The sequence below is a fragment of the Phasianus colchicus genome, chromosome 4 (genome assembly GCF_987193195.1).
Source record: "Phasianus colchicus chromosome 4, bPhaCol1.hap1.1, whole genome shotgun sequence".
Classification (NCBI taxonomy): domain Eukaryota; kingdom Metazoa; phylum Chordata; class Aves; order Galliformes; family Phasianidae; genus Phasianus; species Phasianus colchicus.
The window spans coordinates 39,226,255-39,241,226 of record NC_143439.1 but is presented as its reverse complement, the minus strand read 5'-3'; the positions used below and the strand labels follow the sequence as shown (position 1 = coordinate 39,241,226).

At 43.7% G+C, this 14,972-nt stretch overlaps 1 long non-coding RNA gene across 1 annotated transcript in view; it reads left to right on the top strand.

Annotated features, from left to right (window-relative positions):
* Positions 1 to 10,835: 10,835 nt before the first annotated feature.
* LOC149918199 (uncharacterized) overlaps positions 10,836 to 14,972 on the top strand; it is a 48,163-nt gene continuing 44,026 nt past the window's right edge. The window contains exon 1 of the long non-coding RNA XR_016466441.1: positions 10,836 to 10,909. This is a non-coding gene — a long non-coding RNA (uncharacterized LOC149918199). The remainder of the gene's footprint in view (positions 10,910 to 14,972) is intronic.

Sequence of the window (14,972 nt, the reverse complement as noted above, 5' to 3'; positions counted from 1 at the left end):
CGCAGCATTTCCATAGTTTTGTTTCTGGAGGGACTACGCGGAAAAAAAAAAAAAAAAAAAAAAAAAAAAGGAAGAAAGAAAGAAAGATACATTTTCTTTACACATTTTCTCAGTTCGAGGGCAGCACCCGGTCTATCGGTGGCTGTTTTGCAAAGATTTAGCGGCGGTGCATTGGAGCTCTCTGCTTTCCGGCCCCACGCAGCGCAGCATAGCGGAGGGTTTGCGGCTGCTGTCGCCGTGTGCCCCTCGCTGATGTGTCGGGTTCTATGGGAGAAACAAACGGAAGGAGCGCGCCCTCGGATGCCCGCTTCTGTCCTCGGGACCTCAGAGCCGAATGAAACCCACTTTTCCCGGCGCATCCGAGGAAGGAGAGGCAGCACTGCCGGCTCCCAGCCGGCGTTTCCCGGGGTATAACGGGGAGTTGCGCGGGTGCGCAGCCCCGCGGGGCGCAGCCCGACCCCGCTCTCACCCTCGTTACCCCTCTGCAGCCCAAGTGAGCAGCTGGTGGGAAATGCAAATGGCTCCTGGAGGAACAGAGGAGAGCGGGTGATTTTCATTCCCTCCTCGAGTGTGTGGAAGGAGCTGGACATACGTTTCACGCTCCTAATCCTTCTTTTACATTTTTAGTCATACTCCTATTAAACAACTAATTAATGCCCGGAGTCACCGGGGAATACATTAAACATGCTGCTGTGGAAGAGGGTCCAGGGTGGCTGGAAACCGCGGAGCCGCCTGAATGCCCGGATTCCAATTTTTTCTCTCCCCTTCTGTCAAAACGAGAAATGGAAGAGCACAAATCCGGGAAGCAAAGGCCGCTCAAAGAGCCGCCACGGAGGTGACAGCCCGAGGGCGGCGGACGGAAAGGGCTCGGCCCGGGGTTCTCTTCGGTAGAAATGAAAATTAAGAACCCCCCCAGCCGGCACCGTGCGGGCACGGAACGTCCCTCGGTGTCTTCCATCGGCCTCCGCGGAGGGATCGGAGGAGAGCGGAGTTCTGCTGCGCAGCGCCGAGAGCTGATTGCTTTCGCTGGCAGACTGTGCTCACAGCTCTCCGTCCCTCAACCCCCCCCCCCCCCCGCCTCTCTGCGCTCCTTATCTGGCGGCGAACGCGTATGGAGATACCTAGGGCCGCTCTGCTAACACGCTCAGACGCTATCGATCTGTTGGGCTGCTCGAATATTTTCTTCCCGTCCAGAGCTGGTTTCAAAATTGCTCATTCGGACGGCTGATCCCGGAGCTACAACACAATGATTGTTCCAAAATTAAGCGTTTCGAACGGACGCAGCGATTTGCATATAAATTACAGGGACCCTGCCTCGCGTTTTCCGGCCGTTTTATCATCGGTTCGAAATGAGTACTTAACCACTCGAACTAAAAGAATACCTAATGAATTGCCCAATTAAGGCGCCCCGTGGAGCCCGCTCGTTAGGTACATCGGGGCACGCCGGGGTGAGGACGGCAGTGCGAATGGGGCGCAGCGATCTCCGTTAGCACAAAGTAACCTCAAGCCCCGTATTTGTTTTTCTTTCCTTTGATCCCTTATCCCTCTCCTATTAATTCCTTTTTTTTTTTTTTTTTTTTTTTTTTTTTCCAGGAGGAGAGGGAAAGGGAGGCACCACCTGGGCCCTCCAGTTCTGCGATGTCCCGGGGAAGCGGGTGGCAGCAGCCTGTGTCGCGATAGTGTGCGAACCGAGAGCTTACCTTCGTCATGAGCATAGGCATAAAGGCGGCTCCGCTACGAGAGGCAGCGCACAGCGCGAGAAGTTCAGAAAAAGAGAGCGGCGGTGCGAAAATCTGTAGCCTCGGGGGCTAGCCGGCAGCCCCTTTCATTTCAAGCGCTTATTGATTTGCTGTTGTCATCTTTGGCGACGCAGAAGGACACTTGAAAGAATTTCTGATGGGGCTCTGATCTGAGAAACGAGATGACCTGACCGGGCTCTCACCAAATTCTTAATTACCACATCAACTGCCTTAAAAATAAAAAGGGAGAGAGGAGGAGGGAGAGGAAAAAAAAAAAAGGGGGGGGGGGGGGAATCTCTCTGACAGCAGCTGAATTTGCTTATCGAGAACTTTTTTAACCATTCCCAAACTCTCCTTCCCACCGCCGCGGCCTCAGCCTTATCCTCGCCCCCACCCCGTTACCCGAGCGAGTCCCGGGGCAGAGGCAGAGCCCCCCCTTCCCCCGCCCCAGAGCAGCTCCGCAGCTCCTTCCCCCGGCAGCACAGGGAGAGGAGCTGCCCTGGAGCTGGGGAGGTAATGAGGACGGGGCAGACGCATAGGGTTGGGGTGGAGAAGTGTGGAGAGAGGTCAGCACGAGGGGGGAAGGAGGTGAACGCGTGTATGTATGTATGTGTGTGTGTTGCATCCACCAGACACGCAAGCCTGCAACTTGTCTGCAGCCCGATAACGGAATATCATCAAAACTAGATGCATACATTTTTCCAAAAGGAAAATTCATACAAGATCAACACCAGAAACCTGTTATCAAAGACACCAAGAAGCACGTCGTGCGTGGTGTTGCTCATATGCAGGCGTATAAGGCTGAGAGATGACAGTGGGGCTTTCCAGTAGGGCTGAAAGGAAAGGAGCTGCCTTTGTCCCACATGGTGCACACACACAGGCACATTCCTCCTTCTTCCTGCTCTGCCTGCTGTTTCTTCAGGACAAAGCAAGCTGTTGCTTACAGGCATCTTCCACTCCCTCCTTTTTTTTTTTTTTTTTTTTTTCTCTCTTCTCCTGTTTTGTATTCATTCACTCCTTATTTCAGAATCAGAAAGCAGAGTCAGAGGGATGGGGTTAACACCTACACTGGCCTCTCTCATTCTGTCCACCCCATAGCAGCATCCCAGCCCAGGTTGCAAATGCTCAGAGGGCTCCTGCTCAGTGTGTGGTTATGCTTATGGGCTATGCAGGATCGCTGCCCTTTCTCCGCACGTGCCGGTCTGACCAGCTCATGTCTCACCTCTGAGCAGGGCTGATGATGTCTGTGTCATCAGTGTGTGCCACCCATCACTCATGAGCCAGCTGCTGAGCTGCAGCAACCAGGATTGTCTGGTTAGACCTAAGCCTTACACTCCCTGTTGAGCCTCATCTCCTCACAGACTAGTTTGTGCAGTGGCAACACTTATCAATGAGGATTAGACGACCTAGCACTGGTTTTCAAGCCTCATTGTATGGCTTCAGTCATTTGTGACAGGACTTTTCAGCCCATAGCTTGCTCATATCCCATGTCCAGCTCAGTGTACTTAACATGTCTTTCTTCTCCCTATGTATCTGACTCTGCAGTACTGTCATTGGACTTCTTTCTCAGTAGTGTCATGTTGTAGTTCAGCAATTGAATGAAACCACCCCTTGTTTCCTTGTAGGAGCTGGATTCAAATTTGGGGGATTTGAGAGCTTAGCAGAGAAACCCTAGAAGGGGTGCCACTTGGAGGGTTTTTTTTTAACATGGCTTTCTACGTTGCTTTGTATATCTTGTCCAAAGCTTATGGAAATCCAAGATCTCCATGTAGTTGCTTAATTCATTTTCATCCATGCTTGGTGAAATTAGACCTTCTGCTAAGCGCTGCAGGTGTAGGCTGAAGGGGATGTCACATTTTTCAAAAAACAGGTATAGCCTAACAGTACTGCTACTGTTGGGGTGTCCCAGCTCACTGCCTTCCTATTGCTCTCATCCGGAAACCAGGCAGGTGTCACACCTTCTGATGGCTGCGGCGTGCCGGATCTCATTGCTCATGCTGTGAGTGTTCGCACTGTTTGTGCTCACTCTCCTTGCCATGCTTGTCACATAGCTGCTTCTGCTGGACTTCGTGTTTTTTTGGTGCTACTCCATCCCTCAAGCTGTAAAATGTTCAGTCTGTAGAGTGTTTGTGTGGTGCTCGGCTCTGGTCTGAATGCTTCTGAATGAGAAGAGTGAAAATAATGCCAGAATGACTCCAACATATCTGAATTCCATGGTTTTGTTACAAAAGAGAGTATCTCTTATTACTTTTGTTTTATTTATTGGTTATGAACTAATTGTGAAGAAGCTTACTGAAGATGAGGTAAATGTGTGTCACTTAGGCTTTTTCCTCTTGCACAGTTTCTGGGACGTCTGACGTCATGATTTGCGTCCAGCCTGTTCACAGTGTTCTAGATGGAGTAACCAGAGCATCTAGTAAGTATCCAACAGATATCATGTCATTCCTCATGTCATTCCTCGCAGCAAATCACTTTCTCATCTTTCTGTTTTCCAAGGTCTTCAAGTTGCCACTGATTTATCTCTCTCTCTCTCTCTGTGTGTGTGTGTAAACCATCTTAAATCTAAGAACATGTCAGAAATCTTCCATCTCTCAGCACAGGTCTCTTTTCCCCATCACAGCTTCTCACTGAGGAAGCAGAAAAACCCAAGCAAATTTCATCAAAATAAAATTATCCAAAATAAGTTTGTTTGCTTTATTTTTTTTTTCCTTCTTCCTAACAGAATTAAAATCTCTCCATAAACCTGAAACTGCAGTGGTCATTAAGATCATTGCAGTAGTGCTGCACCTGCAGCTTAAACCCTGTGCTATAAAATATCCCACATTTTCTCTGTGGTGGTGTTCCCTTCCCTTGCTTCATTTTCTGTCAGCCGTGAAGAGATAAAGCCTACATTTCAGGCTGCACACTTTCTTGTGCTGAAACTTTCTGTGCTGGATGGTGATGGGCAGTGTGACTTTATCAATCCAGCACTTCTGTGGGGAAAATGGCACCTAGCCTCTTTGAAAGCCATTTCATAGTAGTGTTGGGGTAAATCAGTGCATGGGCATTGCCCAGCTATTGTCTGTTGGGGGTGTCCCCACCCTGTTGTGGGTCACCACAGGTCTGTGGAGTGTCCCAGCTGACGTGTGCCATCCATGAGCCCTCAGACCATCCCTGCCCTGATGTGAGTTACCATGGCCCTCAGCAGTCCATTGTGGCAGTGGTCCTTCATGGTTGCTGCTCCCATTCTCCATGGAGGCCCTGGAATATGTCTCTCACCCTATGTCTGCCACTTTTTCTTGGTAAAATTGTTTGGGAAAGGGTCTGGTGTGCATTTGTGCAATTTTGAAATTTCAAGAAGACTTTGAGGCATAACAGTCAGGTTCTGGTGTGCATTGAGATTGTTCCACTCTGTGGCCTTCAGAGCCCACTAGAAGCAGGCAGGCTCATGGATGCCTCAGGCAGCTCTGCCACCACCATGCTGCCATGGCCACCAGCACCCTGCTGCCACTGCCACCGTCATGCCTCTTCACAGAGAAATAGTGAGACATGCCATGGTCTGACCCCAGGCTGCTCGCTGGCTGTGACGGAACCTGACCTGGTGTCCCTGCTCTCCCCACAGAGCCCAGAAGAGGTTAACATATTAAGCAGCAACTGGGGAAACCTCTCATGTAAGAGCAATGTGGTGGCACCCAGTGAGCTGCTCTCTGCCTGGGAGCGCAGCCAAGTTGCTTACTTGCTGTAACGCACCGTGTCAAAGAGCTGGCTCCTTATTAGACAGTTCTTTTAAAAAGTGTTTCGCTTGGAAACATAATGGCAAATTTTCTTCACCAGTTCAGCATTGCTTCATTATTTTTTTTTTAACTTGTACTTTTATATGAAGCTGTTCTGGCATCCCATGTCAGAGAAAACGTTAAATGCTTTTAGAAAAATATTTGTTCTGATGGAATTTATGATGTGATCTGTTATTCAAATTTATAGTTAGCTTAATGTGGTAGGCTAGATGAAATGGCTCCTGATGACATCGCGGCAATCACATAAAGCCATACTTAGGCATGTTTGGACAGCTTATAAAAAAAAATGTTTGGAAACAGAGCGTACGTATAATAAAATGCAAAGAAGAGTTGGAAAGATTTCCGGCTAAAAAAAAAACCAAACACCACACACCAAAGCCCTAAACTGTAAGACGAGTTTATATACAGCCTATAGGAATGTCTCTGCTTCACCCAGACAGAAAGACACTGACTTTGAAATCGGGCTTGAAGAGGACAGGTAAAAGGTTCTTAGTGCTTCTTTTTGGCAACGGTGAAAAAAAGGAATCTACATGTGTTTGTTGTGTCCAAACCGCTCCAGCAGACAAGGAAGAAGAGACCTGAGGGCAGGTTTGTCTCCTTTCAGGAGCCTGGCTTCCCAGCCATGAGATGCCCACAGGTGCTGCCCTGTTGAACGTGAGCAGGGCCTACAGAGCGGGTCCTGCACAACATGGAACTCGCTCCTGTCCCACGGCCTTCCCTGGCAGCGGTAGTACTGCCTCACGAGGATGGCTGCCATGTACAGCACTGCTCTGCTCAGAGAGGCAGATAGGGAATCCATCTGCCAACTGTAGCTAACTCAGCTCCGTGGATTATTGAGGAATGCATGTTTATGGATTTGCTCGCAGTAACTACGATCTCACGCAGTCATCGATCTCACGACTGAACTCTTTCCACACGGGCATATCACGCTTTTTCTGTCTGCTGTTTACTGGCCTTATTTTGTGGGCTTATTCTGGCCTGGGCTTAATCATGCCACCATTGCTGGGGATGAGAGCCGTGCTGCCTTCCTATGCTCCTTAAATGAACACAATCTCCATGCACCCTTTGGGGAGGAAGTCAAAAGGCCCTTTAAATTTGGTAGGCAAAAGTTATTGAGGTCATAAGGAGATCTTTCTGCAGCTCATTTCCCTGTCTCTGTCTGCTGCTGGGCAGCTATTGCTGATTCTGGTTATTGTTTCCCCTCCTGATTTCTGAGCCCCAAACATTTTCACACAGCCCATTTGACTTTAATTTATTTTCTTTTTTGCCTTGGAGCGCTGGGAATGCAGGCACTGTGAATGCTTTGTGGCAACAACCTCCCAATGAAATGAAAGCCCACGTCAAAGCAGGGAGGCTCAGAAAACACTGGGCAATAAGAACAGCCAGGAAGTTATTTCTGTCCTCTTGGATTTTAAAAGCTACTGAACATACCTGTGATTATAAGTGAGCTGTAGGTCAATAAAAATGTCTGTTAGTGCTTTCATTATAATCTCAATTGTTGGGAGTTTACATAGCACAAACATTTGCTTTGTGGTAAAAGTACAGCATGTAAGCCTTTTGATCTACACTCAGTGAAAAAAATAACTTTTTGCTTTGTTTTCATTCCCTCCAAACATGCTTTACAAACTGGATTACAGCAGGAGCAATCTGATGTTTGAGCTATAAAACATGGCATGAATATAGATGACATTGGCCACTCCTACTTTGCTTAGTTGGGGAGAAGAATCCTTTTAAAAGGCGTGATAAGATCTCCTCTGACTACTCTCAGTAGCAGACTCTACCGTCTCTGCAAAGAGACGAGAAAGGCTGAAATATAGGCTTCCCCCCAAGTATAGCTAGGTGATGAATAATAGGCAGGGGCACTCCCTCTGCTGCTCTGAGACATGTGAGAGAGATGTTCAAAACGTGGTGAGGGTGAAAACTTTGAGATTCTTCAGTTCATAGAAGGCGAGGACACACACACACACACAAAACAACAGAAAACCCGCCTCAAGTTGCCTTTCTCTCTTTCTTTCCCTCTTTCAGTTTAAGACTCCTCCCATGGAAAATGAGGGCAGCCCATTTGTGGCTTCTCCATGCCTTCCCAAAGAAATGCTGAACAGCTGAGCTCCTTGGCACTTCACAGATGAGGGAGTGAAAGAAAAAATTTCCAAACACTAAAACAGGAGTCACAGCTGCAGCAGACAGCATAATTTTTTCAGGGAACAGGCAGGTACGCAGCTGGGCAGTGGCTGGGCAGGCTGAACAATTGGGAGTGGGCAGGGAAAGGAGTGTGATAGGCAGCAGCATCATTGCATGCCAAACTCCAGCTCTTCCTGGTACCCAAAAAGGCCTGGCAACGTCAGCTCTTGTGCAGTGGAGGCAGTGCCTGCCCAGTCTGTATCAAATGACAGGTTGTTTTTTTGCAAACCTGTTTGTGGGCTTTCCTAATCTGCTGAATGAAACACAAAGCGTTCCATTTTGGGGCTGCTTGTCACACCTGCTGAGCTATGGTACAAACAGCAAGTAATCCTTTATTTGCAGATGATAGGAAGATATAAAAGGAAGGCATATTTAGATCATTCAGGCATTCCTTAAGTTTTTTTTTTTTTTTGTGCTTGACTTAGAAGGATGAGTTACAGAGCTGATTACAATCTTCCTGTCCGAGAGCCCTGCCAGAGGGCTCACTTCTGGAGCTTTCCCACTCCAGAGCCCAGATCTCACACATACATTTTAGCTTCCCTTTTGGGGGATGTTTACACACAGATTCTATGAGGATTAGAAGTTAGCCTGATGTATTTTCCTACGGAAAACATACCTAAAGCAGAACCCCACCTACCTTTAAATAGCAGGTCTTACTTGGAAAGCGTTAGTATGCCAAAAGTTCTCAAGATTTGAGAAATTTCTTTTTTTTTTTTTTTTTTTTTTAAATGCATAATTTACTAATACAGGAAAGATATTTTGCCTTTCTCTTCTTCTGATAATCATAGAATTGTTTGAGTTGGAAGGGACCTTTTAATGTCCATCTGGTTTAAATTCCTGCAGTGAGCAGAGACACCTACAGCTCCTTCAAGTGCTCAGAGCCCCTCCAGCTTGACCTTGGGTGCCTCCAAGAACAGGGTATCCCACCTCTCTGGACAACCTTTGCCAGGGCCTCACTATGCTTACTGTAGAAAAAAGAATTCCTTATATCCAATCTAAATCTCTTTTTGTTTGAAACCATTCCTCCTTGTCCTGTCAAGACTTATCCATGCACTTACCCAGTGTTTGCTTTTTGCTTTTTTTTCCCCCTCCCTATTTTTTTTTTTTTTAAAGAATGCACCTTCAACACACAATGCCTCCCCAGTTAGCATTTAGTATTGCTACAGACAACTAAAAGCAATGATCTTACAACAGTAGTTTAAGGGAACCCTAAATACTGGAGAAAAACACACTCAGAGACAATTAACAGCACAATTCCTGTAACTTCTAACACCTGCTGATCCCAGTCAGGTGCTGGCACTCTAAACACCAGCTGTAAGAGGGCTATTTTTGGGTCTGAGTACCATGAAGGAGCTAAGGGTTTTAACAGATTTGCTTTAACGTATTTCAGAGAAAGTTTTGTTTTTAGTAGTTAATAACTTTGTTATGTGGATGGGCATATTAGTTCAAGCCTTTTAATAGTTGTATTGTACAAGCTGGAGGAGAATGAAGTGTCTTATGGGATCCTAGTTATGACTTCTGAGTAGCTAATGCAGCAAACACAGGGTTAGAAAGAACAACCCATGTGGTAATGGAATAGACTGCGTTAATCTATAGAGAAGAGGATTTTACCTGTGGATGATGTGGTAGGTAAAACCTGTAGGCTGTTCTTAGCTAATCATATTTCTACTGCTGCCTCTGCTTCTCAGTAATCTTAGGGTCTTGTTTGCTCATGGGTTTGGCAATATCTGCGTGTAGCTCAGACACTTACTTTCCTGGTTTGTTATGTTATTTCATTAGCTCTCAAGCTAGCATGAAGTTTTCAAGGGAAAGCAATGCCTGGTGTATTTAGAAAGCTCCTACTTTCACTCTTTAGTGTAACAGTCCTTTGTTCTTCCTGATATTTTGGTGTGAGAAAGAAGGCAAATATACCTCCTGCATACATCTATGCCTTCTGCTTTTCTATTAGAATCTCTGAAACTGTACTGAGTTTGTGCAGATTGCTGTATTTCTGATCCAGCAGTATTAATGTTTTAAGCAGATAATAAATGAATACACAAGAGAACTATATGCTATCTTATAACAAAACAAGTAACTGGACACAATTGATCTGCTTTATATATATATAAATTTTTATATTTTATACCCCTATCTTCCATATGTTGAGTTCTTCGCTGCTCTCTACCTAATGGTGAGGGAGTCTTAGTTTTAGCAGTGGTGTGGGAAATGCTGGGTTTTATTTTTTTTCCTTTTTCTTTTTGGGATGGGAGGCGAAGTAACTCTGGATTTTAATATATTAAAAAAAATCAAAGCTTATTTATCAGGCTAGCATTTAATGATCTTTAGCAAAGCTTGCTGTTCTAAATCATTAAGCTGTTATATTTATTAGGGATATTATACAATAAATTCCATTTAAAGCACTTTAGATATGTCTTTTGGAGACTAAAACATGTTTGCATGTTCTTCCTGAACAACAACAAAAAACCAACAAAACAAACAAAAAAGCAAAAACCTGATTGTGCAATTCAACACACTGATGTGTAGGCTTGTCTATTCATTGTGTATTTGAAGGCTGCTGCATTTCTGGATGTTTGTTAAAAGCACCTGATAATACAAATGTTAAAGTGTACCCTTTGGTTCTGTAACCTGACTGAGCTGATGGGAAGGAGTAAAATGCGGTGATAGGAATATCTCTAGAAAAGCCTAAATAAGCAGCAAGGTGCTTAACTTACAGCAGTGAGATTGCTGGTACAATCTGTAGATGTGCTAAGTGCTTAATGCTCCTATTGGTGGCAATAAAATAAAGATGTGGCAGAGGGTGAAGTTATAAAGTTTACTCTTCCAAATCAGATCATTAGGGTAGCAGTGCTCCTTTACTTTGCAATCCCCGGTGATCTTTACATATGGAAGAAGCTAATGCTTTTTTCTGCCTGCATAGTAAAAAACACATTTTTTCTTTGGTTACAGAGTTCAGTTACTTTTTTTATTTTAATAGAAAGTAACTAGGAGGCAAAAATGCAAGATCATAATTAGAGCACTGAACCTCTGATTGACCACCTGTGGCAAGCAATGAGTCAGCCACGGGAGCACATGTGAAGGCAATTCACCTGTGCTACCAGAAGAGGTGGAGCCAGGCTCCACCTCTCCTAGATCCCATTTAAGTGTTGGCTGCCACTGATGAAGAATCTCTTCCTGGAGATCACTCCTCGTGGAGAATATTGTGAGCCTGCAACATCAGTAAGTGTTTTTCACTTATTATCTTTCCATTGCCATAATCCAACTTAACCTAAAACTCTGTACGGCAATTGATTTTACACCTCTGTACACTCATTGATTGTACAGGCTTGAAGAGAAACAACTCTCCCTGTCCTAGTTGTGTTTATGTACTTGATGTGACACAACTTTAGAGGTATTTTTTTTATTTTGAAATTCCTCTCTACTGCTTATGAAAACCTATGTAGTTGTATTGGCTCAGAGGATACCTGAAAATTTGGAATTACTTGGCTTTTCATGCAGATGTTACGAGTATTTATAGATCATAGAATTGTTTGAGTTGGAAAGGACCCTGAGAGGCTGTCTAGTTCAACTTCCCTGCAATGAACAGGGACTCTTACAACTCCATCAAGTGTTGAAAGACCCCCCTCCCAGACTGATGTTGGATGTTTCCAAGGACAGGACATCCACCACCTCTCTGGGTAAACTGTGCCACTGCCTCACCACCTGTATTGTAAAGAAGATTTTTCTTTATGTTGAATATAAATCTCCCCTCTTGCTGTATTCTCTTTCATTTTGTGTGTACTTCTAAGTATATCTTGGAGGAAATGATGGTTAATGGCTTTGTTTCTTGGCTGGGACAGAGGTTTGTTTATTTTTGTTACTAGTTTTGTGTCATTGTAGAAAGTAGGCTAACATAATTTTGAGTTTGCCTTTTTTTTTTCTTGACATATTGGGATGAATTGCTCAGCATAACAAATTATTGTTATATGCTTTAGTTTCCAGTTTTTTTTAATGTAGAATCCAAGTCCCAGCATCAGGATTCAATTAAATGATAGTTTGATTTGACTGAAAAATTAATGGTCCGGAACAGAAACCCCGGAGTATTTTTTTTGAAGTTATTATTTTCAGTACTTCTGTTTTAAATAAAAATCTGGACTCAGCCCAGTAACATAAAGTGACATGTTCTCTCATCAACTAAACATACATAATGATTAAATTTAACAGTGATTGTTTGCTTATTGCTCTTTCTGGTTACGTAGGTATTTTTTTGCAGTCATGAAATGAATTCCCTGGCTATAAGTGGCACTGCACTGAGTTGCTGTGAAAAGTTTGTTGCTACTGTCTGTTGCCCTTCTTAGGAAATAGTGATTTGCCAAGTGCAAATCATATTCTATAATTGTACGTCATTTTCAATGACAGCTTGAACATTCAACTTCTGTTTACGCTCGATTCAGACATATTGATTTTTCATCTTAATGATAAACAGATTGGCATGTAAAACACTTGATGATACATCTGCTGAAAACATGCTAAGATCTCTGAATGAAAAAAGCAATTGCAGTGTGGACTATTGGAGGCATTGAGGGTGTACATAAGATGAGGATGCAAGCTACTCAGGGGTAATTCACACCAAAAGAGTGCGAGTACTTTAATCTGCTATCAGTGTGAGCATATTTATAGTTTGCTTGCAGGCTGTCATTTGGCCAAGAAGAGTTTTTGCAGCCAAAAATACTGGGAGAATGTTAAAACATAATATTAATAATACTGTGGCTTTCCTTGAAAAATATTTTTGGTTTTGAATTTTGGTTTGCTCTCATCATCAGAATTTACTGTGATTATAAATGGAGCTTGGCCAAAGAGCAAAGCTTAACCTCTTGTTACCTGTGTGTTTTCTCCTGGAGATCTTTTGACATAATTTTCTAGAGCTGTGTACGTGCATCTTAACGTTCTGGGGGAGCGTGTACTGTACTGATTGTATCAATAACCTCTTCTACCAAACTGCTGCTCATAGATGAATATTTCTTGTAATACTCTGATATGACTAAAGTAAGAATTAGGCAAATATAAGTTATGGTTTCTTGAGAGTATAAAAGACACCTTAAAACCAAATCTTAAAATCTTCTTGTGTACTTGCACAAGAAGTTGAGAACTTGGCTTTATTGTATGCTACATAAATGTTACCTAAAATCTGGCTTTCTTCCTCTGTAAAGAACTTCTGTGGTGGAAGCAGAGCTCTGATAGGGTAGCAGATACAAAACAGGAATATACATGCATGCTGTGCATTTACAGAAACAAACTGTTAGTGTTCTGAACTGCTTAGAGCAGTTTTGACTAGAAAATGACTGATATCCTTTGGGTGGGGAGGGGGAGGCAGAAGGGGAAGCATGGAACAAAAACTCACCCAAATTGTGAAAGTAAGAATTAGTTTACATTGGAAAACATAAACAACTGTTTATCATAAACGCCTTACATGCTTTCTGCTTTGCGGTTTGCAAAATACCTAATTGAGTATTTCAGGTAATCTCAACTTGTTCTGTGACATGAAGCACAGAGCTGAACATCTTGAGGTCCTGCTCAATCAGTTAGTGAGACCAGCAGATATGCTTTGTGTCAAAGTATCTTTGTTTATGGTGATTTTTTTTTTTTAATTTTAAAGCTGTATTCTCCTTCTGAGGTCCCTTCTAATCCTGACATTCTGTGAAGTGTCTCAGAACTGCATACCACAGATGGATATCTTATGCATTTTAATAGTCATGAACTGTTTCAAAGCAACTTCGAACAGCTGTTTTGCTGCTCGAAGTGGAATGAGCCCTGAGTACCTGGTATTTTTTTGGTGTGCAGTTTATTCTTTATTTTTGTATTTTCTATCCTTTTTTTTTCCTGTAATAAGCTGCCCCTTTATAGGCTGGCCTTAGTATATATGACTTAAGCTTGGTCTTCTGCAAAAAGATGATGCAATGATTCCTTTGAGTTGTCCAAGGGCACCAGACTTTCCTGGTTAGTTTGCTGGTATAACTTTTTCTGGACCCTGTGCTCTTCTGTCTGCATCCTATTAATCCCTTTCAGTTCTCCCTCTTTTCTTTGATCTCATTGTCTTGTACCCCCAGGGTGCTGCCTTTAAGTGTAGCTGTGTTTGTACCTGTATCGCACAGGAGGCACATTTCTGGCCTCATTCTGTGTTCTCTGAGCATGGCTCATCACAATTCTACCTGTGAGGTGCACAGCAGCACGCTTAAGGCATAGGCCCTGGTTCTGTGAGTGCAGTTCCTAGGGATCAAGTAGCAAAAAGCTGTACAAAATCAAACAGCTCTCCAGATGACTGTGCTGTTATGTTAGTTGCTAATGTTTGGCTCGAAAGTCAAGACCATAAGCAGTAGTAGGCAGGTCTGACTCAGGAAAGCTTGTACTGAGTAGATTTCATCGTGTGTGTGCACTAATGGGACTTCTTGTCAGGGTGTAAGGGGAGAGAAGCCCTACTTGGAAGGCAATCCTCCATTGCCTTCTGTTAGTGTGCTTCTCCAGTCGTGCTTTTAATTCAAGGTTCCAAAGCATAACTTTGTACTGTTCATATAAAAGGTGAGGGTCAGGATCCTTCCCTAACCTTCTGGCAGGTTACTGGCAGGCATGCTTTGTGTGTGTGGAGCCCCACGTGGTCCCACATTCCAAATGATGGCTGAGTTGAACTGAATATTGTATTTCATATTTGTGCGTTAACTGATTAGATCAAAAGATGTATTAAATCTTTTCATTATCGGTTTTTAACTGACCTGTAATGGATGTGAACTTGCTGTTGCTTCCAAAATCCAAAAGGAGTGGTATGTTGTCTGTCCCAACCAAGGAAGCATGACTTTCCTGCCATCCAGGAAGCTGACTTGGGGAGGGGTAGAAAACAGGCAAGCCATTAGGCATGTAAGCCTTTCTTCATGTTTGACTCATATACAATATGCTGCTGCAACAGATCCTTTGGACACATGTGCCTGCTACAAGATGCTTTTATTCTGTAGTGATGCAGGCTTTTTCATGTAAATGAATGAATTCAAGTGTATTAAATTTCAGAGTTATCTTCAATGTACAATTAGTAAAATACTCATCAAGTCATCTTAATTTTCTCATTAGTGAGGACATATGTTTCTAGAGCCAATTTATCTTAAGTAATACTTTTACCAAAGGATTACATTTAGTATAAGGTACCTAGGAGATGTAGAGGGAAAGCAGAACTTACATAGCTGCTTATGGGAAGGAGTAGAGTCCTGTCTACTCATTGGGTTTAAAGTGGTTCTCAAGTATACAAGAAGCACTTTGA